The 21,909-nt window shown below is 43.5% G+C and overlaps 1 protein-coding gene across 1 annotated transcript in view; it reads left to right on the top strand.

The window, feature by feature from the left end:
• Positions 1 to 21,909, top strand: part of NENF (neudesin neurotrophic factor) — a 1,081,512-nt gene that overhangs the window by 283,176 nt on the left and 776,427 nt on the right. The gene's annotated exons all lie outside the window — the stretch shown is intronic.

Below are 21,909 nucleotides of genomic sequence, written 5' to 3'. Positions count from 1 at the left end.
CACGGAGGTCCAAGTAGCAGCCTCTATAATGTCCTTGGTAGCCACTCCTCGTAAGAAAGCTGTGGTAGTGGCTGTAGCCCTTGTAGAGTGAGGCCTGATGTTCTCTGGAGTTTTCTTCCCATGATAGGAGTAACAAAATCTGATGCAATTTCCTATCCATTTGGAAATTGTCTGTTTAGAGATTGGTTTTCCTTCCTTCCCTGTTGCATATGCTACCAGAAGCTGGTCAGTCTTTCTATTGTTTTTTGTTCTGTCCAGAAGATCAGGAAGGGTTGCACTGTCATCAAAGCCTGCAGTTCAGAAACCCTTCTTGCTGAAGTTATTGCTAGCAGGAAGGCAGTTTTCCAGGATAAGAATTGTAATTCTGCTGTTGCTGCTGGTTCGAAAGGAGGTAAAGTTAGCTTTTCCAGTACAAAATTCAAGTCCCATGCTGGCAATGGAGGTTTCCTGGGAGGTTTTACATTTTTAATTCCTCTCAGAAACTGTCTAAGCAGAGGATGTGAGAAGACAGGAGGATCCAAGTTGTATTCGGCTGAAATAGCTGATGCATGTATCTTGATGGAGGAATAGGACAGGCCTGTATGGTAGAGCTCTGCCAAGTACTTCAGGATGTTGGCTATGTTCACCAGTGTCACATCTTGCCTCTTTGCAGTACTCCAAATGAGATATCTTTTCCATTTTGCTGCATAATTCTTTCTTGTGGAAGGTCTACGAGCCTCCAGTATTATGTCTTTAACCCTTTGGGATAAATTCTGGTTAATTGCTGTTATATAATGTTCCATGCAGTTAACTGCAGAGTCTTTAGACTTGGATGCAGGATGTTGTAGTTGTTCTGTGTCAGCAGTAAAGGAATCAGGGGCAGCGTCCAATTTTGTTCCCTGGACATGCTCCTCAGAAGTGGGTACCAATGTTGCCTTGGCCAGTTTGGAGCTATCAGAATGATCCTCGGGCGTTCCTCTTTGATCTTCAGAAGCACCTTGTGCATCAAAGGAAGTGGTGGGAATGCATATGCTGTCAGGCTTTTCCAACTGAAAGAAAGGGAGTCCACCTTCCAAGCAAGTGGGTGGTAAGTCCTTGTGCAGAATTTCTTCAGCTGGTGATTGAGTGGGGATGCAAACAAGTCTATTAGTGGTAATCCCCATTTTGTTGTGATGGTTTTGAAGATGTCCGGATGCAGCATCCATTCGTGGGCATCTGTTGTAGTTCTGCTTAATATGTCTGCTAGAATGTTTTCCTTCCCTGGTACATAAATTGCCTGTAACTGAATGTTGTAGCTCAGAGCCACATCCCATAGGTCGAGTGCCAGCTGGCATAGAGGGTATGAGTGTGTGCCTCCCTGTTTGTTGCTGTACCACATGACTGTGGTGTTGTCTGTTCTTACCATCAACTGGCCTTCTTGGAGAAGGGGTCTGAATGCCTGGATCGCCAATTTTACTGCCATCATTTCTTTTAGATTTATGTGCAGATGTAGCTGCTCTTGAGTCCATAGGTCTTGAATGCACTTGTCCAACATGTGTGCCCCCCAGCCGAGGTCTGAGGCATCTGTCGTGATGGTTTGTCTCGGTTGACTTCTGCCGAAGGGCAATCCTGTGTTTGATTGGCATGCCTGAGCCCACCATAGGAACTCCTGTTTCAGGCATGGAATCAGTGGAATTTCGGTTTCTAGGCTGTGCTTGTGCTGGGACCACAAATTCTTTAGGTACCACTGTAGCTTTCTCATATGCAGCCTGGCATGAGGGACCAGTATTATGCAGGATGCCATGAAGCCTAGGGCTTGTAACACTTTTCTTGCAGTCAGATGGCTCTGCTTTGTTAATGCCAAGAAGTAGAGAGGTAGTTGTTCTTTCTTTTCTGCAGTTAGGAATGCCATTTGTTTTGATGTGTCGAGTTCTGCACCCAGAAAGGTTATTCTTTGGGATGGAATCAGCCTTGATTTTTCTGTATTGACTGTATATCCCAGAGCTTGCAGCAGGTAGATGACTCTTTGTAAGTCTTCTGCTAGTTTGTTCTTGCTGTCCGCTTGTATCAGGCAGTCGTCCAGGTAGGGATAGATTTGAATCCCCTGAAGTCTGCAATGAGCTATAACTGATGCCAGGCATTTCGTGAACACTCTGGGCAGTAGATAAGCCAAATGGCAATGCTGAGAATTGATAATGCTCTGATCCTGCAAGAAATCTGAGGTATCTTCTGCAAATTGGTCTTATGGGGACGTGCAGGTATGCCTTCTTGAGATCTAGAGTTACCAGCCAAGACTCCTTGCCCAGCATGGGAAGAAGCTGCTGTAGGGTCAGCATTTTGAATTTGGGTACAATGAGGAATATGTTTAAGGCGGACAGGTCTAGAATAGGCCTCCATTTGTTTTCTTTCCTTGGTACCAGGAAGAGCCTTGAGTAGAATCCCTTTCCCTGCTCCATAGATGGTACCTTTTCCACAGCTCTCATTTTTAATAATTGAGATATTTGTTGTAGAGCTTCTGCCCTTTGAGTAGGTGGTAGGTTTGGCATTCCTCTCTTTTCTGGTAGAGTATGGAAATGGAACCTGTAACCCTGGTCTATAGTTTGCAAAATCCATTTTTCTCTTGTAATGCAGTGCCAGTTTCTTGAAAATAATGTTAGCTTTCCGCCCAAGGGTGCTTGTAGTTGTTCCCTGGTAGGCGGTACCACCCCCCAGTCACTGAGATTGAGTTGTTGTAGAGGTGGTGGCTGTATCCGTGCCTCGTTGCTTGTTACCATGCCATTGGTGACCCCTGTAGGCACCCCTGGATTGGTTTCTGCCTCTAGTGCGCCTATTCCTGCCTCTTTGTGGCTTAGAGGATTCCGGAAAGGACCAGTTTTTGGAGGGCCAGTTCCTGCTAAACCTTGGAGGTTGAACTTGTAGGAAATCTTTTACTGTTTGAACAGATTTTGTTTTCTCTTCCATCTTTTTTAGTACCTGCTGTGCAGGGGAACCAAATAAATTGACCTTGTCCATAGGTGCATCCAAAAGTTTTGATTTGACATGGTCTGGTAATGCCTGTTCTTTCAACCATGCATGTCTCCTAATAACTGTGCCAGTCATGGCTGATCTAAAGGAAGCCTCCAGTGCATCATAGCCACATTTTAAAGAATGGTTACTAACCTGTTGTATGTTATGTACCATTTCCTGAACATACTTTTTATCTAAAGATTCCTCAGAGGATAGCTTTTTAGTCAACTGGTCAAGCATAAACTCTTGATATTGAATCATATGGAATTGGCAGTTCAAAGCTCTAGCTGACAAAGTAGCAGAGGTGTAAACCTTTTTACCCCATCTCTCTAAGGACCTGGAATCCCTTTCAGAGGGGAGGGGGTTTTTAGAAGAAGTAGCTGCTACAGCTTTAGGGCCCTGGGATATAGTCTCTGGATCCGCAACAGGAGCCTTATAAAAATGGTGATGAGTGTCCGGGACCCTATAGTACCTATCAGGCTTAACAGGAGCCGGAGGTAAAGAATCAGGAGCAGAGCATGCATCATTAAATGCATCATCAACAACCAGAAGAACTGGAGGTATAGCTAAAGGTCTATGTTGTGGCAAATGTAGGAAGTTCCTAAGCCTCTTTCTAGAGTCTGGGAAATCTTGGCCCTGCCACTGAAATTGTTCCCTCATAGCATGCAAGGTTTCCCCAAAGGAAAATTCCTCAGGAGGGGAGGCTGAAGGGATGGACTCCTCAGCATCTGAATCTTCGTAAGGGGAATAAGAAGCCTCAGGAGGGTCTGTATGCTCCGAGTCATCAGAAGAATCATCTGCGGATACTGGCTCAGGGGGCTCTGCTCTAGGTCTCTTTTCTGGAGGAGGGAGAGAGGCCCTGTCAGGATGAGGCTGGGCTCCACGGATTAAGGATATGAGATCCTCAGCCAAAGAAAGCATGTGGGAGCTAGTGTTGGGCCTGTGAGAAGGAGGCTTGGCAGGCACAGATTTTGTTGTTTTGGCTGCTTTAGCCCTGGTAAAGGCCTTAATAGACATAGCTGGAGGAGGCCTAGCAGCTCCACGTGCAGGGGTAGAAACATCCAGGGGAATGGTGTCTGATAATTCCTGTGAAACCACAACAGAAGGTTGGATTTCAGAGGCCGTCTCTACCAGGCTAGAAGAGGCCTCGGTGGAAGGCAAGTTATCGGCTGAAGAAAAAACCGCTTGCTCGGTTTCGGCCGAAACCGAGACACTCGTGGCTTGCTTAACCGCGGTTTCGGCCGAAACCGCGGACCGCGAGTGTCGGTCCTTTTCTTTGTGTTTTTTAATAATTTGTGTAGTCGGAGGATCCGACGGCATAATGTAGGCAAAATCAGAGCCGAATATCTGTTCAGCAAAGTCCGACCGACGTTAAAGCGTCCGTCGGTTAAAAGAGGAACAGGCTAGACAAGCTGCTACGTCGTGGTCTGGGCCTAAACAATGTATGCAATAGGAGTGGAAATCTTTATGAGGTATTTGTTTCCCACAAGATAAACAGTTATTAACTTTCTCTGACATCGGCTGAGGCAAGAAAGAGTCCCCAACGGGGTACTTAGCTTTATAGAAGTCTTCGAAGTTGTATTCGGTAATAGTTATCTCTGGATCTGACCGACCGGCACTTGCGAACAGCTTCTGCTTCGGGCGCCACGCGGCAAGAAAGACTGAGGAAAATGGCGTCGGCTGATGCCTTTATACCCGAAAAACTGCCGCAATGACGTCGGGTGAAGTGCGACACCAGCCGAAGCCAGACCCAGACTTTGGAATCCGGCCGACCGAAGGGCTGCCTGATGACAGGACAACCCATTTGTTATGACTGCAGATGCATCCTTGAAGGACATTTGTTAACTTACATCGGTTACAGCAAGAAAAAGGGATCCCCAACGGGATACTTAGCTTTTAGAAGACTTCAGGTCTGAAACTCGAAAAACGAAAATTTCAGGTAGCGGCTAACCGGCACTTGCGAACTGCTTCTGCTTCGGGCTCCCACGTGGCAAGAAAAGCTGATGTAATGGTGTCAGCTGCATGTTTTATACCCCAGATGACCTAACGTCATGGAAGAGGCGACAGCATCCGATGCAGAAATCCCAAGACTCTGGTATTCGGGCCGACTGAGGGCTACCTGCAGGCAGATAACCCAAGTGTGATGACTGCAACAGTGAAACACGAAGAACATCTGTCCGATCACCTGCTCCAGATGTTCATTCGCCAGATTAGTGTTGAACCGTGGTTCAGATAAGTACCCTGTTGGGAGGTTTTCTTTCTTTTTTCTTGCTGCTGCTGTGTGGTGATTACATGTCAACTAGGAAGGGCAAGTATCAATGTGGAAGGCAGATTCCACATAAAGATGTCCATGACCTTTGTTCTGTCTAGGCCCAGACCACGATATTTGTAACTCGTTTGTTCCCAAAACTCTAAGGAGCCATCTAGCTTTGCTTAAATTGAACTTAGAGAACCAGTGTATTAAGTGCCTAGCATGGGAGATGGAGGTGACGCTGGGTCCTACGGACAAGCCACAAACTAAAAAGGCCAATAAATCTCAGCCTGATCTACCAGCTGTTCTCTCTCTTGGGTGTCTCTCCCAAGGCCAATGTAGGCCCGGAGGTCAGTGGATGTCCCTTTGGCAGGTCCCACAGGGGAAGTCCCGAAGAAGTCTACCAGCATGTCCAAGATGAAAGTAAAGGCATCTGATTCAGGTGAAAAAGGGAAAAAGCGGCTAGTTATTTCTTAGGGTCCTCGGGGTGTCACTCAAATCACTGCATGAGGATGTGCTTACTGATGTAGTCGAATGTAGGCTGACGCCAGGTCCTTCCACATTCCATCACATGTGAACTCCTAGAAAGAGAATAGTGAAGACTAAACAATTGGCTCCTGCTCCGCTTGAACAACCCTCTGACTGGCAGGCTTTTTGCCTTTTCAATGCCTTCATGGCCCTGTGCCAGTCCTCACCTTCCTCTGTCCCTCTGCAGTCCTTTTCTCCCAACATAGCATTTAAAAGGACAGCTGCAGATTCCTCCTTGGATGAGGAGGACCCTCTGATGTTGACTCATTGGTCTATTCTACCCAGATAGCTTCACCCCTAGGCTATGCCCCCAGAAGAGGAATCCAATGGTACAGATGACCCTGGGGAAGATATTTCCTTTGGAGAAACTATCCAAAAAATTAAATAATTTTTCAAATGGGACTGTTGTCAAGTCTCAGATATTCAAAAGAGGCTTTATGACCTCTTGAAGATGGATTCTCCATCACCATCTGGTATTCCTCCAGTCCTGCCTGCGTTCCTGGATGCATTTACTCCTGCTTCCAAGTGTCCAGATTCGCAAGCCCTTCCCAAGCACCCAGACAGGTTCTATAAGGTACCTGAAGATGCTAGGTTCCTGTTTAAAGCTTCACCTGCAGACCCAGCTACCATTTCCATCTCAGCTGACAGGGCCTTCAAGTTACTGCCCTCTATTTCCTTACTGCCCTCTGATAAACAGAGCAAGGTTATGGACAGACTATGGAAGAAGGTTTACACCTCTGCTACCCTGGCCTTCAGGGCAATTAATTACCAGACTCACTTGGCCAAATACTCTCCGGGTCTCCTTGCTGATGCAGGAAAACTCTTTTCTGAGCTTCCAGATTCTCCTACCAAGGTAAAACCGGCTGCCATTCTTAACTCTTCTGCGCAGGTTACGAAGGATTCCATCAAGTGCAGTTATGATGCTGCAGATGCCTCTCCTAGAGCAGTGGCCTCTGGGTCGGTTTTAAGCAGATATTCTTGGCTTAGGTTACAACCCCTGTCTGATGACTTTAAGGCCAATCTTATAGATGGCCCTCTGGATCCTAAATCTTTGGTAGCTCGGCTGCAGAACTATTCACATCCTTACAGAAGAAATGCAAGGAGCCACAGGATCTGAAGCACATCTTGGTTTCTCCTGTTCCAGATTCCATAGGAACTATCCTACAAAGACAGCCTTTATTAGGAAACCTGCCATGCCCCATTCTTCAAAAACCAAAAGAGGACCTAGGAAACAAGCTTTGTCCAAATTTACCTTATCCACACATGTTCATAAACAGCCCTTTCAGTCCCAGTCTAAGCCTGGTAGCCTGTGACTACCTGTCTCCAGGACCATCCACTCCCATCCCCTTGTCTTTCTTTCTCTCTCTCTTGCGACTTGGAATCGGATCACCCAGGATTCTTGGGTCCTCTCTATCATCCAGACAGGATATTACATAGTTTGGGAAACGTATCCTTCCTTCAGAGGCATCCTACAGCCACCAAAAGACCAACTGTCCCTCTTCCCTCAGGTAATTTCAGATCTTCTTTCTCTGGGAACTATTCAAGAGGTCCCTTCTGCTCAACAAGGGAAAGGTTTCTACTCCAGGATGATTTTGGTTCCAAGGAAGGATGGCCCCTAGAGACCCATTCTGGACCTTTCCCACCTAAACACCTTTCTGAAAGTCTCATACTTTCGTTTGCGGACTTTGCCTTCTGTTCTTCCTCTACATTTTTCTGTTGGTTCCTCTCATTTTCAGTTCTGTACTTTGCCCTTTCATCTCTCTATGGCACTAAAAGTCTTCACAAAATACTTGGCTCTTGTCAAAGCATTTTGCAGGTTGCAGGGAATTCAGATTTTCCCTTATTCAGACAATCTCCTTATCCAAGCCCAATCACCAGGCCTATTTCAGGAGTCTCTTTCCTTTACCATTTTCCTCCTAGAGTGTTTAGCCTTCACTATAAACCATCAGAAGTCCTCTCTGACCCCTTCACATGACCATATTTTTCTGAGTTGCAGGATCCAAACAAGCAAGGTGCTAGCTTCTCTACCCATGGAAAAGGTGCTGTTCCTTATCTCGTACTTCCAGTGCATTTTACCCTCCCTTCTATGACTGCCAGGGGCTTTCTAAACCTCCTGAGGTTCACGACATCTATTAACCCCATGCTTCCCTAGTCCAAACTGCACGAGGAAAATTCAATAGTTTCTAAAGACTCTTTGGATGCAATAATCCCACCCCCTGGATTTCATGATTCCATTCCTACCATGCATAAAAAATGAGTTGGACAGGTAACCAAGAACCCTGGTCTCCCCCTACAGCCCCCTCTTCACTAGAGTTATTCATGGACACTTCAGACACAGGCTGGGGTGCAACTCTACAATCCTGGAGGGTCAGGAATGCGTGGTCTCCCACACAAGCAAAGGAACACATCAATATAAAAGAAATGAGAGCCCTGATTTTTTCCTGAAAACGTTCAAACCCAAGCTTATTCCAGGGGTGCTGAGGTGGTTCACAGACAACATCACTGTTATGTGGTACATCAACAAGCAGGCAGGAGGGAACAAAGTCTTACCTCCTATGCAGACTGGCCCATATGCCTGAGAGTTAGCCCTTCAAAGCTGTCTCCCTTCAGGCAGTGCACCTCCCCTCGGCTCACAATGTGGTAGCAGACACAGTAAATAGGTCCATGACCCAGTCCCATGAATGGATGTTACACAGGGATGTGTTTCTGGACCTGATACATCATTGGGGTACACCTCAGGTAGATCTCTTTACTTCCCCCATGAGGAGACAACTTCCAAAATTTTGCACCAGGGTTCCATATCCCCTGGCATGGAAAGTGGATGTTCAATCATTTTCTTGGAAGGGGATGTTTCTGTATGCATTCCCCCCTTACCTCTCCTACAAAAGGTCCTACTGAAGATTCAGTAAGATAAACCAAATATTTTGCTGGTGACTCCCTTTTGCCAAGGTAGCACTGGTTCCCCCCTCCTGCACCTAGCCAGGGGCAATCATCACAAGTTGCCCCACAGGATGGATCTACTCACACAGGACAAGGGAACTCTGATACATCCACAGGTGTCAACTCTGAACCTGGCTCTGTGAGTGATAGGAATTTGATTCCCTTTAGACACCTATTTTCAGAGGACATGCTTCAAGTTCTGCAGGAAGCCAAAAGCCCACTACTAGGAGATCCTGTTTCCAAATAGAAAAGGTTTTCCATCTGGTGTCACAAGAAGGATCTACAGCCACTGTTGGTGGATGTCCAGGGGGTTTTGTCCTATCTGTGTGAACTGATGCAAGCTGGCCTATCCTACTCTTCAGTGAAGGCTCACCTTTCAGCTATCTGAGCTTGTCTGCCAATGTCCCCCCTCTACCCTCGAGGTTAGGGGTGAAACTTTTCTTTAAATCTGTCCTTCATATTAGACCACCAAGGAAACCAGTTCCTCCTCCTTGGGATCTCAACTTTGTGTTAGAGAAGCTTAGGTTGGCACCTTTAGAGCCAGCAAGCTCCTCATCCCTGCAACACTGCACATGGGAAACAGTTTTGCTTGTGGCCATTACATCTGCTAGAAGGGTTTCTGAGCTGTAAGTTTTGATGTCTAATCCCCCTTAAACAGTTTTCCACAGGGACAGAGTTTCCCTGCATACCAATCCTTCCTTTATGCCCAAGGTGGTCAATGAGTTATCCCTTAAAAAAGTGAGAGAATCCTACACTTTTTTGGATGTGCACAGACAACTCAGATACAATATGGGTAAAACCAAACCTATCAAAAAATCTGAATGCCTGTTTGTGTCCTACCACCCAAGGGCTCTGGGTCAGCCTGTTTCCAAGCAAACTACTTCTTCTTGGATTTCTAAAGTTACATCTTTCTGTTACTCAGCCAATGGTAAGAACCTTTCTTCTCCAGTGGGGGCACACTCCTCTAGAGCAGCTTCCTCTTCTGAGAACTTCTTTAAAGGCTTGGACACTTGCCCTATCATGGAGGCAGCTACCTGGTCTTCTGTTCATACCTTCACCAAACATTATAAACTAGGTGTCATCTCCAAATCCAGAGCTTCTTTTGCTAGGACTGTTCTACATGGCTTTGTAGAAAATGCTTCTACTCCTCCTACTCCCCAGCTTTCCCAAGCTTGAGCTTTGGCATTCTTCCATATGTGATGAATACTGCAACATATGAATACAATGACATAAAATAGTTGTGCAAAATCTTACCACAACCATAGATTTCCTTCTCTTCTATATGCTGCAGTATTGCTAACCCCCCTGCCTTCCCCCCTGATGCCTGCCTGTCTTTCCTGGTGACATGTTTTTCACCTAGGCTCAGGCTGGTGCTTGGCAGCATTCAGTTCTGAGGTTGGTGTGTGCTGACATCTGCTTTACACCTGACATCTCTTTATGACCGACGTAAGAAAGAGGATGTGCAGCACCGCACATACCTAGCAGTAGCATGTAGTCTTTTGTGTACTGGCCGGACGTACGAGTCAGCCAGAGGTGACATATGTGTTAAATACTGCAGCATATAGAACAGAATGACATCTATGTTTATGGAAAGATTTTACACAACTATTCTATTTCATTGTAGGAGGTTTTCTAGCCTCCTGTAGAACCTTGGGCAAATCCTCATTAAGGAGGTGTCTAAATGGAAAAAATTCTATCACCAAGCGTCAGATTCTAGATATATAGATGTGGATGAAACAGACAGCCTTTGTTCTGTCTGAGCAAATCCAATTTGTGAGATGACTTGTGTAATTCCTTGGCCAAGTGAACAGGAAGAGAGAATCAGTGCTGCCAGGGGCAAAAGAGAGTCACCAGCAAGACTTAAGACATGCACTTCTTAATTCTGAGTAGGGTTTTGGGAATTGGAGGAAGTGGAGGGTATGAATAAAGGAACTTTCCCTTTCAATGAAAATCCACTGCATCCATCCTACAAGTTTGAAAGCATGGCAGTCTGCAAGTGAACAGTTTGAACTGTCTGTTGTGCTCAGAGGCAAAAGAAAATCTATTTGGGCAGTATCCCACTGATGAACAATGTCAAGAAATGCCTCTGTTCAACATCTATTTCTGAAGGTCTACTTTGGCTCTACTTTAAAATCTGCCATGCTGTTCTTTTCTGATGAGATGTACACGATGTGAAGGAAAATGCATTGAATTGTTGTGTCCCATGTAATCGAGGCCAGTCTGTAAAGGTGGTATCACTTGGTGCCTCCTGCTTATGTACCACATTACTGTAGAATTGTCTGTGTAGATCAGAAAGGGATATCAATTCCAGAGGTAATACAAGGATACCAAGATAAGGGCTTTCCTTGCCTTTATATTTTTTTGTTCCTTTCTCTCTTTGGACGTGCAACCCCCCTGGACACTCATAGTCTGGCAGCAAGCTCACTACACCAAATCCCAAGTATCTGTGAATAGCTTCTGGCAAGCGGAATGAACCAGAAAGGGCATCTCTGGATTGAGTGAAATCTGGTTGATCCACCAAAGTTCTTCTTGATGAAGGGCAACAGAGGAATTGTAAAGATCAGTGCCTTTTAGCATTGTAAAGGAACTGCTGGCAGTGCTGTGCCGAAAATGACTTGAGATACCACTGAATCTTCCTTGTGTGGAGCCTGGTACATGGTACCATCGAAATTGTTGATACCATGTATCATCTTTTGCTGAGGACACATTTAAGGAGAGAAGGTTTTGAAACCAATCTGAGAGGAATTGAACTTCATGTGCTGGAAGGGAGTCAGCATCCTAGGAAAATCCAGTCCTGGTATGGACTTAAGCAAGACTTTTTAAGTTTCAGAGTGAACACCCAACTGTTTAGAAAATTCACACCAAGATGCAAATCCTTTAACAGAATCTCTTGGGAAGGAGTATGAATAAGGAGAGTGTTCAGATACGGGAAACTTTGAATTCCTCAATGTCTGCAAATGGAAAGGACAGAGCAAGGCATTCTTTGAACATCCTTGGGGCAACTGAAAAACCAAACAGATAAGTAGAAAACTGAAAGTGAAATGAGAGACAGAACCTTAAGAATTAACTGCATGTTGGATGAATAGGCGTGTGAAGTTAAACATCCTTTACATCTAATGTCACCAAAAAGGCATGGGTAGGATCAAAGGAAGCAAGGACTGTACTGTAAACTTCCTGAAACTTGGAATCTTGAGATAGGTGTTGAAAGAAGAAAGATCCAGAACTGGTCTTCAATTGCCTTCTTTTCTGATGACCAGAAAATGCTGAGCAAAATCCTCTTCCTAACAGATGAGGGGGCAAAAATTATTTTGTCCCCTGAGTAAAGTGGTCCTGAGGAAGAGGGATAATGACATGAATCTGCTTTTGAGGCAGAGATGTGGAGGAGCAATCCAAGACATTTATTAACTGTTTTGGATAATGACCAGAACCCATTTGTCTGATGTCATAAGTTGCCAGGCTGAGAAGGACAGAGACAGCTACTGGGAGAGGGAAAAAAGAAGTTATGTACTCACCATAATGCTCCATCTGAGTTGTCCATTTTCGTTCCTCCTCAAAATATGGGTTCGGATCCGATTCTCAGATCCAACTTGGCCACTTTTTTATAGCTGGTGGATACTAAAAGCTCTCAAGCCCCTCCCTTACCCACAATCCAGCAGATACCCCAGATCTTGTCTGCTGCTTTTTATTGTGTAACGCAATGAAATTCTAGCTTTAAGATGGAAAGTCACTATCTGGAGCTCAAACAGAAAGATCTTGGGTTCCTATAATAATCTCCCATTCTTCCAGAAACCATCAAGAGACAATAAAGGGCAGGGCGCTGAAGGGAGGGGAGTTGAGGAAGAATGAAAATGGAGAACACAGATGGAACGTTAAGTTGAGTACATAACTTCTTTATCTGATGTTGTTGATTTTCATTCATTCCTCAGCATATGGGACAGAGTTCCCACCTTTAAACATCAACAATAGAAAGATGAAAAATAAAAAAATACAACAAACACCACGAGCTTTAGCAGTTTCAGTGCTACCATTTAATATTCACATCTAGTATGTGAGCAGTTTGCCTTCAATGGATAACATACTTTAAAATCAGCACCATTTTTATACCCCATGCCACCTATGGATCCAAAATAAATGAAATCTTAAAGTGCTCCAATCAAATAATTAAATAGTTCAATAAATATTACCATCAATTCCTAAACTTTATAAATATTCATAAATATTAATGTTTAAATATACTTTTCATTATATTACATTATATATTAAATTATATACTTTCAAACCATTAATTCACACTTCCATTTCATTATTCTACCTGAATGACCACCCCTTGGTTGGAGCACGTTAAGAATTAATTTGTTATTTTGGATCAATAGGGGGTGTGGGGTATACAAATGGTGCTGATTTTAAAGTATATTATCCACTGAAAGCGAACTCCCGAGGTACCGGATGTGAATATTAAATGGTAGCACTGAAACTGCTAATGTTTGTGGTGCTTGTTGAATTTTTACACAGTCCTCACCTGCCTGAATCCAAGGTGGATTCTAAGTAAGGATATTCCTGAGTACTGCTGAGCTGAAGGCTGCTCTTTCCCTAGAAACCAGATACAACCTGTAATGAGCAATAAAGGTATGAGGATTAGCACAAGTTGCAGCCACACAGACATCATCCACGGAAGGCCTGGATGAAAAAATCTGATGAAGTTGCCATAGACCTGGTTGAATGGGCTCTTAAAAGGCTTTGGCAAGGCCAGACCAAACTTGTTATAAACAAAGGCGATGCAATCGGTTGCTCATTTTGATAAAGTTACTTTGGTAAATGGTCCTCCCAATCTCATTTCTGAAAAAGATACAAATAATTGATCAGATTTTCTAAATTTCCCTGATCTGTGAATATAAAAACTTAATTGTCTGTGAGAATCTAATAAATGCAATATGTATTCACCTTTGTTTGAAAAAAACTGGAAAGAACACAGGGAGGTTAATAGAGTGATTAATGTTAGATCATGACACCACCTTAGGAAGAAAGGAAGGATTGGTTCTTAAGTTCTCCCTACCCTTAAGAAAAATTAAATAAAGAGGCTTAGAGAATAAAGCTTGAAGTTCTGAAACTCTCATAGCCGATGTTATGGCTATCAGAAATATAGTTTTCCAAGTCAAATATTTCAAATCACATTTTGCAGTTGGTTCAAATGTTTTTTGAGTCAGGGCCTGTAGCTTTAAATTCAGATTCCACATGCGTAAGATCTTAAAAGGCTGGTTTGAGTAGAAAGGTTCCTTTTATAAATGCCTTACAAAGACGTGAAGAAGCCATAGTGAAATTATCAACTCCAACATGGAAATTGGAAATGGTAGTAGCTAATTGAAATGTAACCATTGAGGGACTAGCCCCATCCCTAAAAATAGAAGCCAGGAATTCTAGCATTTTTGTTATTGGTGCTGAAAAAGGATCAATGTCTTGCTGCTGCACTCAAACGGCAAATCTTCTTCATTTGCTCTTGTAAATTTTTCTAGTGAAGACTCTGTGGGATGATAAAACAATGTGACACACTGGAGAAAAAGCTTGGGTCATCTGGTTATTAATGGAACTGGAGAAACCATGCGGTCAACTTTAGGCCCAAGGTGTCTGGGTGTATCAGGTCTGTTGAGGGAGACCGAAGGTCTAAAATTGGATCCAGAAGGCAGGTAAACTAGATGAGATCAAAAGGAGGGGAACCAAATTTGTCTAGACCAGTAAGGGACCATGAGGATGACTTTGCTCTTCAACAAGGATGCTTTCTGTAGAAATTTGGGGATTAAGGGAGTTGGGAGATAGCATGCAGGCAACCTGGGGATCAGTCATATAGGACAGCATCTCTCAGTGACTCCCCCGGTGGGGGAATTAGGGCAAAGAACCTTCTGCACTTGTTGTTCAGGGGAAATGCAAATAGGTCACAGCACGGCTGGCCCCATTGGCGAAAAATCATTTACTCCACTTCCTTGTTGAGACACCACTTGAGAGGTAGTAGAATGGACCTGCTCAATTTGTCTGCTATAATTTTGGATTTCCCTGGTATGTGCATTGTTATTAGAAATCAATTTGAAGAGATCCTCCACTGCCACACTTTCACAGCTTCTTGACATAAGGGGTAATATCTGGTTCCTCCTTGTTTGTTGATATACCACACTACAGACATATTGTCCATTTGATTGCAATAGTCCAGGAAGGGAAAGAGTCTTGGAATGCCTGCAACACTAGGAGTACTGCTCTCATTTCCAGTACACTGATAAGCATGTTGTCCTCTTCAGGAGACAGAGTGCCTTGGACAGTCTTTCTCAAGAAATACCCCCCAACCTGATCTGGGAAGCATCTGTGGTCACTATGACACTGGGGTGAAGGAGAATGAATGAACGACCTTGTAATGTTTGATCTGAGTAAATCCACCACCAAAGGTACTTTTCGCATGCCCAAGTTATACTGATCTTGGTGGACATAGGGTGATGTAGAATGGACCACTGTGCTGCTAATGTCCATTGAGGAACTCTCATATGGTATCTTGCTAATGGAAATAGAACTACAGCTGCAGACATTGATCCCAGGGTTTGTAAAATCAGTCGGCTGATAGGAATGCATTTTGAATTATTTTCTTGACTTGGAAATGAATAGATTGTACCCTTGCAAAGGAAGAGAAGCTGTCATTGAAGCTCTGTTGAATAAGGTCCCTATAAATTCTAATGTTTGAAATGGCTGAAGTTGAGATTTGTTGTGGTTGACTGTAATTCCTAAATCTGGAGTACACAGTCTCGAGGTGTTATCAGAAAATGCATGGTGCAAGTGGTTATTAGTCAATCATCTAGATATGGACCCACTTGGAATCCCTGCAATCTCAACTGAGCTGCTCCTACTGCCATGTGTTTGGTGAACACCATAGGGGCTGTGTTTAGACCAAAGGGCACTGCTCTGAATTCATAATGACTGGCTCCCAGCCGAAAGAATAGATAACTCCTGGTCCGTCTGCCCATTTTTATGTAACAGTATGTGTCCTGGAGATCTACTGAGCACATTTAGTCATCCTTGTGCAGAAAAGGCAATATGGACTGAACTGTGACCATCTGGAACTTGATATGCTGAACCAATTTGTTCAGAATGCTGAGATACAACATTGGTCTCCAGTCCTGTTTTCTTTGGCACTAAAAAGAATCTTGAGTAGGTTCTGGATCCTTTCTAGTCTGGAGGACTTCTTGGATGATTCTTATTTCTAACATCTTTTGTATTTCTAGAGCCGCTGTTTTCCTCTGACTGGGTGGAACAGTGAGAATTTTGCTTACTGATGGACGAGGTAAAGTAAAGGGAATTATATAACCTCTGGAAATAATCCTCTGCACCCAAGTATCTTTTGTAATATCTAGCCAGGCTCCATGGTGCAGGGATAAGCAACCCCCGACTTTCTCTACAGGTGGGCAACCGGGCCTCCTTTCAGGAGCACTGATAGGGTGGTTCTATGGACTTCCTCTGACTCGTGGGTGGCATCTCCCATTAGAGTTCCTACCTCTGCCTCTAGGGGAACTCTCTCCATGTGGATCATGAAATGGACTCTGGGATTTCTTGAACCACATTTAAAGACCACCTCATTGATTCCTTAAAAAGGTTCTACTCTATAATGGGTCTAATGAGTGATGAGTAGAGGGGAACAATAACCTCTTTTTTCCTGGATGAGAAACCTTTTGTGATGAGGTGTGCCACGTAGAAGGATTTCCTGACTACTGTGGCAATGTGATTATCAAAGGACAGACTACTGTCCAACTGTGTCCCAAGGTCTCTTATCACACTTTCGGTCTCTTATCACACTTACCTATGTGGTAGGTAGTTCATGGGTACAAAGTTTTTACCAAAAGGGATGACAATGCACTTTTTGGCATTGAGCTTGAGGGCATGGCTTTGACACCAGGCATCTGTCTCAGTGAGGCCCTTTTGTAGGATGTCCACATCGTTAGGAGTTTTGATTATGGCTCCTAGTTTGCAGTCATCTGCGAACTTTGTTAGCCAAAGACCTTCTGTGTTAGCCTGTACTTCAGAGAAGTAGATACCAAACAGGAGAGGACCTAGGACTGAACCCTGTAGTACTCCACTTGTCACTGGTCTGAAGTTGGATTTAGAGTCTGCTACTTTCACAGTGTGGGTTCTGTCAGTGAGCCAGTTGGCAACCTATCTTGTGACATAGGGATTTATACCTAGTTTAGTGAGTTTGTCTATAATTCCAGAGTGGGGGATGGTGTCGAAAGCCTTGGCGAGATCTAGATAGGCTGTGTGAACCACCTTACCCTCATCTACGGCTTTGGTGACCTCTTCAAAGAAGTCGATCAGGTTTAGGAGACATGACCTGCCTTTTACAAACCCGAACTGGGTAGGGTCCAGAGTTTGGAGATTACCAATGTCATTGCTTATAAGTTCCATGATGATACGCTACACAGCCTTGCAGACCAGGCTCGTCAGGCTAATGGGACGGTAGTTCCCGGGGTCCCTCGTGGCTCCCCCTTTGTGGAGTGGGATAACCGTTGCTGTGCGCCATTCAGTGGGCACAAAGCCTGAAGTGAGGCTATGACTGAACATGGTACTTAGGTGGGGTGCCATTTCGTTCTGTAGTTCACGTAGAACGCAGCCTGGGATGTTGTCAGGTCCCTGTGTTCTTGGCTTTGGAGAGTGTGTTTTTTACCTGTGCAGCCGTGACTACAGGTACTTTGCATTCTTCCTGTATAGAGATGGGCCCTTTAGGGGATGAGAAAGGGGTATAAAGTTAGCACTGAACCTATCTGTCAGGATGTTGGCAAAATCAGTTGGTTCTGTATATTTAGCGCCATTGTGCTATAACTCAGAGCAGATCTGAGTGTTGCAATTGAGATTCTTGACATAGCTATAGAATGCTTTGTGGTTGTCTTTAGAATCAGTGGCGATTTTATTTTTGTAACTAGCTTTGGAGGATTTTATGAGGGATCTCAGCTTCTTACTGAGGCTGACCATGGAGTTCCTCCAATCATGGGATTTTACTCTTTTTTTGCAACAGTTTCTTTCTTCTGTTGTAGAGTTTGTTTATAGCAGGGGACCACCAGATTGGCTTCCTTTTTTTTGGAGGATAGCATCTTGGCTCTGTTAGAGATTGCACAATCCATGCACTCATGTAAGTGCTTATAAAGTGCAACTGTATAGGATTCAACAGTCGTATCGCTATTGTCCATCAGCATGGGTGTCATGAAGTTTGCCACTTCTGTCTTAAGAAGCGTGAAGTTGGCTTTGGAGACATTTTTTACGGTGGTTTCCCTAATGGGGGGAAGGGGTGGGATGTGGATGTCTAGGATGATTTGCTTGTGGTCGGATCTGACCAACGAGGAATTGACCTCTGGTGTGGAACACCGTTTGCCCATGTTGGTAATGACCAGGTCTAGGATACTGCTGCCCCTGGTGGGGGTGTGGATAAGTTGATCCAAGGCATTGGAATTTATGAATTCCAGAAAACGTTGAGCACAAGAGTTGGTACATGAGTAGTTTTCCCAGTTAATGGTGGGGTAGTTGAAATTGCCCATTATTAGGGTGTTAGGTTGTACCCTAATATTTTCCAGTGTATCAAGAAATGAGGAGTGGGAATCCTGGGGCATGGTGGGGGATCTGTAGCAAGCTACAATTTGCATTGCAGTCTTGCCCAGAGTTAGTTGCACTTGGATAATCTCAGATGCATTATGCTGAGCAACTAGCCTGGAGGTGTGGATATCCTTAATGAATATGGACACGCCTCTGCCTTTAGTGCTTCAGTCCAGGTTAGGTGGCCGAAAGATGTGGTATGAATTATAGCCTGGTAATGCAGGGGTGCTCTCTGGAGCCTTGAACCAGGTCTCTGTCACTGCAGAGATGTCGATGTTCTCCATTTTAAGGAGTGCCTCGAGTGAGTGCATTTTGAGGTTTAGACTTCTAGCATTAAGTAGCATTATCCTCAGATTTTGCTTGCTTGTACCTGTTACGGTGGTGAATTTGTCATTTGAATCTTGCCTAAAAAAGGCACTATAGGGGTGGCAAGAGCTTAGCCAGTATCCGAAATCCCAAGGACGACAGGTGCAGGCCATCTCTGGCAAAGCATCGTGGTTTGTTGATCATGTCATCCCAGGTAGACATATACTGGATCCCCTTAGAATGACACCAGAATCTTAGCCAATTGTTGAAGTCAGTCATTTTGTCCATGTACTGTGGTATCATTCTGGGTGATGGTAGGATGCTACTCAGGGCTAGGGTCATACCTGCCTGGGCTACAAGATCAGAAAGCTCCTCCAAGTCTCTTTTCATGTAGTCCAGGGAGGTACGTCTCAGGTCATTCACACCAGCATGGACAATGACACAGTCATATTTGTACTTGCTGTGGAGTGACCTGAGTGCATACGTTATGTGGCAGATCCTGGCACCTGACAGGCAACTGACAGTAACTTTCTCCTTATTTAGCCTGGTGAGTGGAACATCAGTGTGCTTTGACTACAGAGTCACCTATGACTAGAGTGTTGGGTACATTGTTATGCCTTATGGGCTGTGGTTGAGTGGCACACTGAGTTTGTGGGCTATGTGTCATTTGGTTTGTGTTGGGGGCTGAAGGTTGCTTGCGTTTCTGCTTTGGAGGTCCCTGTTGCTTGGGTAGATTTTTTTTTGAGCCTCCGCGAATGTAGGTGTGTGTTTTCTGTTTCTATGTGTGTGTTTTGGTAGTGTAGGTTTTGAAGGACTATGTAATGAGTGTGGTGTGGTGCAAGTGTTTACCTTCTCCTCTTGACTGTCTAGTCCAGTCTTGGGTGAAAAGAGATTTGCTTCCAGTTTGGTTATATAAGTGCATCTCTCACAGGCTGTAGTGTTGGGTGGTAGGAGGAGAGGGTTAATTTTCTTTTCCATTAATATATGTGCACCTATATCATTATTTAACATATGAAAATTTAATAAGTATATTTAAAAAGGATTACAACTTGCAAGTGATGAGGAATAAGTTTTGGTTTATTCAAGTGAGGAAATTGTGCCGTATATCATTATGATATTCATGATATTGTTTCGGCAGTATTTAAAAACAGTTGTTTATAGTATTAAATTAATTAGACAAACCAGACTGTTATTCCTCAATTACAACCAGAAGATTATAATGTTGAAAAGAACCAATGTCTTCTGCCCACATATATACTTACAGCAAGCACTTTTCCACCTTCTTGCATTTTTTTCACTATTCACTATCCAAACGGCAGCAAGTACTATAAAAATATTAGCCTGCAATAGTTTAGCCACAAAACAACTGCAGGAAAATCAAAAATTGAAAAGATATAAAAATAATTTTGTAAGATAATTTGCTCTGTTTGCTGGAGTAAGAAAACATTCCCTGCCAAATTGTGGAGATAAAAATATGTGGTTGGCGTAAGATGAGTTTCAGCAAGCTGATGCCAGCTCACTCATCCTGAGGGAATTGAGGTTGCTGGGTCAACAGATTAGAGACAGCTGAAGGTGGATGCTCACTCGTGGAAGACTTCGGGCAGGCTCATGCTGCAGAAGAGCTATGGAGTTAGATATTCATGGGAACATGCACATATCTCCCTAAACAGGGAGCCCTCACAAACCAGCAAACTACCCATGGCCAAAGGATAGGCAGTGACTTCCTCAGGACCACATCGGGTCAGATCCCAAATGCCAGGCTTTCACCTCAAAGGGGAATGGGAGAGGTGATAAGGTTTCCCTACACAGGAACAAATGAGCTATAGGGCTCTAACTCAGTCTGGGGAATGCCTGAATGCCTGCCTCCTGCTACTGGAGGAATGAATGAGCTAATGGGACAAAGGAAGGGGAACTATTAAGCAAATCCTATGAAGGATTGCGGGGGGGGGGGGGGGTAAAAAAAGAGTAATAAAATATGTGGTGTCATGTTCTTGACCGTCTACACTTGAGTAACAAGCCAATTGGGGATTTGCCTGTGTGTGTGCGTGTGTATATGTACTAATACACACACACACACACACATATATATATATACATATATATATATATATATATATATATATATATATATATATATACACACATATATATATATATATATATATATATATATATGGATTCACTTCATAACACTGAAAGCTCAAAACACTGAAAATGAGAAAACTTCATAATATAGAAGACCAAAACACTGAAACTCAAAACACTGAAAACATATATCATACATATACCGAGTTTGTTTGTTTGTGTCTTTCGGCTTTTTCCCGGTTAGGGGTCACCACAGCGGAACTCCGGTCCGCTAATGATTGGCAGTAGATTTTTACATACTGGCTTGCCGGGCCTAACGCACAACCTTCAACGAAGGAACGCCCATTCACGCATGTCGCCACACAGAAGACGCTCTAACTGAGAATTGAATGGGCAGTTTAAACAACATAAATCATAGCACTTTCCACCAAATGTAAGCAGGAGGCAAGCCCCCCTGCACCCCCCACAGCCCCTGCTACTTAAATACATCAACTCCAAGAATGCACTTACTGTAGTGAAGTGCCCCCCTGCTTACACTTGGTGGAAAGTGCTATGATTTATGTTGTTTAAACTCAGTATATGTATGGTATCTGTTTTCAGTGTTTTGAGTCTCAGTTGAGTTTTCAAGATTTTGAAGTTTCATTGTTTTGGTTTCAATGCTTTCAGTTTCAGTGTTATGAAGTGAATCCATATATATATATATATATATATATATATATATATATATATATATATATATATATATATATATAGATATAGATAGATAGATAGATATTCCCACCATCAAGGCCACTGATGTATCGATGTATCTGTAATAAAAACAATGATTCTGTTGTTTAATGATATACACATTTCATACATTTTCTCATCAGAAAGTACTACTACAACACAATTCAATAATTTCATTAAACACCAACAATATGTGCAATTCAAGATGCAGTAGTATGAATTCTCAAAACACTGACTCACATCAACACATGAAAACAAGGTATGACAAATGTCCATGTCTTTCCTGTTTGCTTAAACATTAAATTACCACTTCTACTTCAAATACTGCGTTTCTTTCCTAAACTACTTTCCTTGGAATCCATAACAGACATAATTTTCTCTACCATGTCCTACGGTGAGTCTATGACAAACCTTCCTAAAAACAGTTAGCAAGGTTAATACTGTTAAAATTTCTTATACAGTTTATTCAACTTGTCTACCACCTTTTCTTTCACAAC

The sequence above is a fragment of the Protopterus annectens genome, chromosome 1.part2, assembly GCF_019279795.1.
Source record: "Protopterus annectens isolate FY-2018-M chromosome 1.part2, PAN1.0, whole genome shotgun sequence".
Taxonomy (NCBI): domain Eukaryota; kingdom Metazoa; phylum Chordata; order Ceratodontiformes; family Protopteridae; genus Protopterus; species Protopterus annectens.
This window is presented reverse-complemented; position numbering and strand designations above follow the sequence as displayed.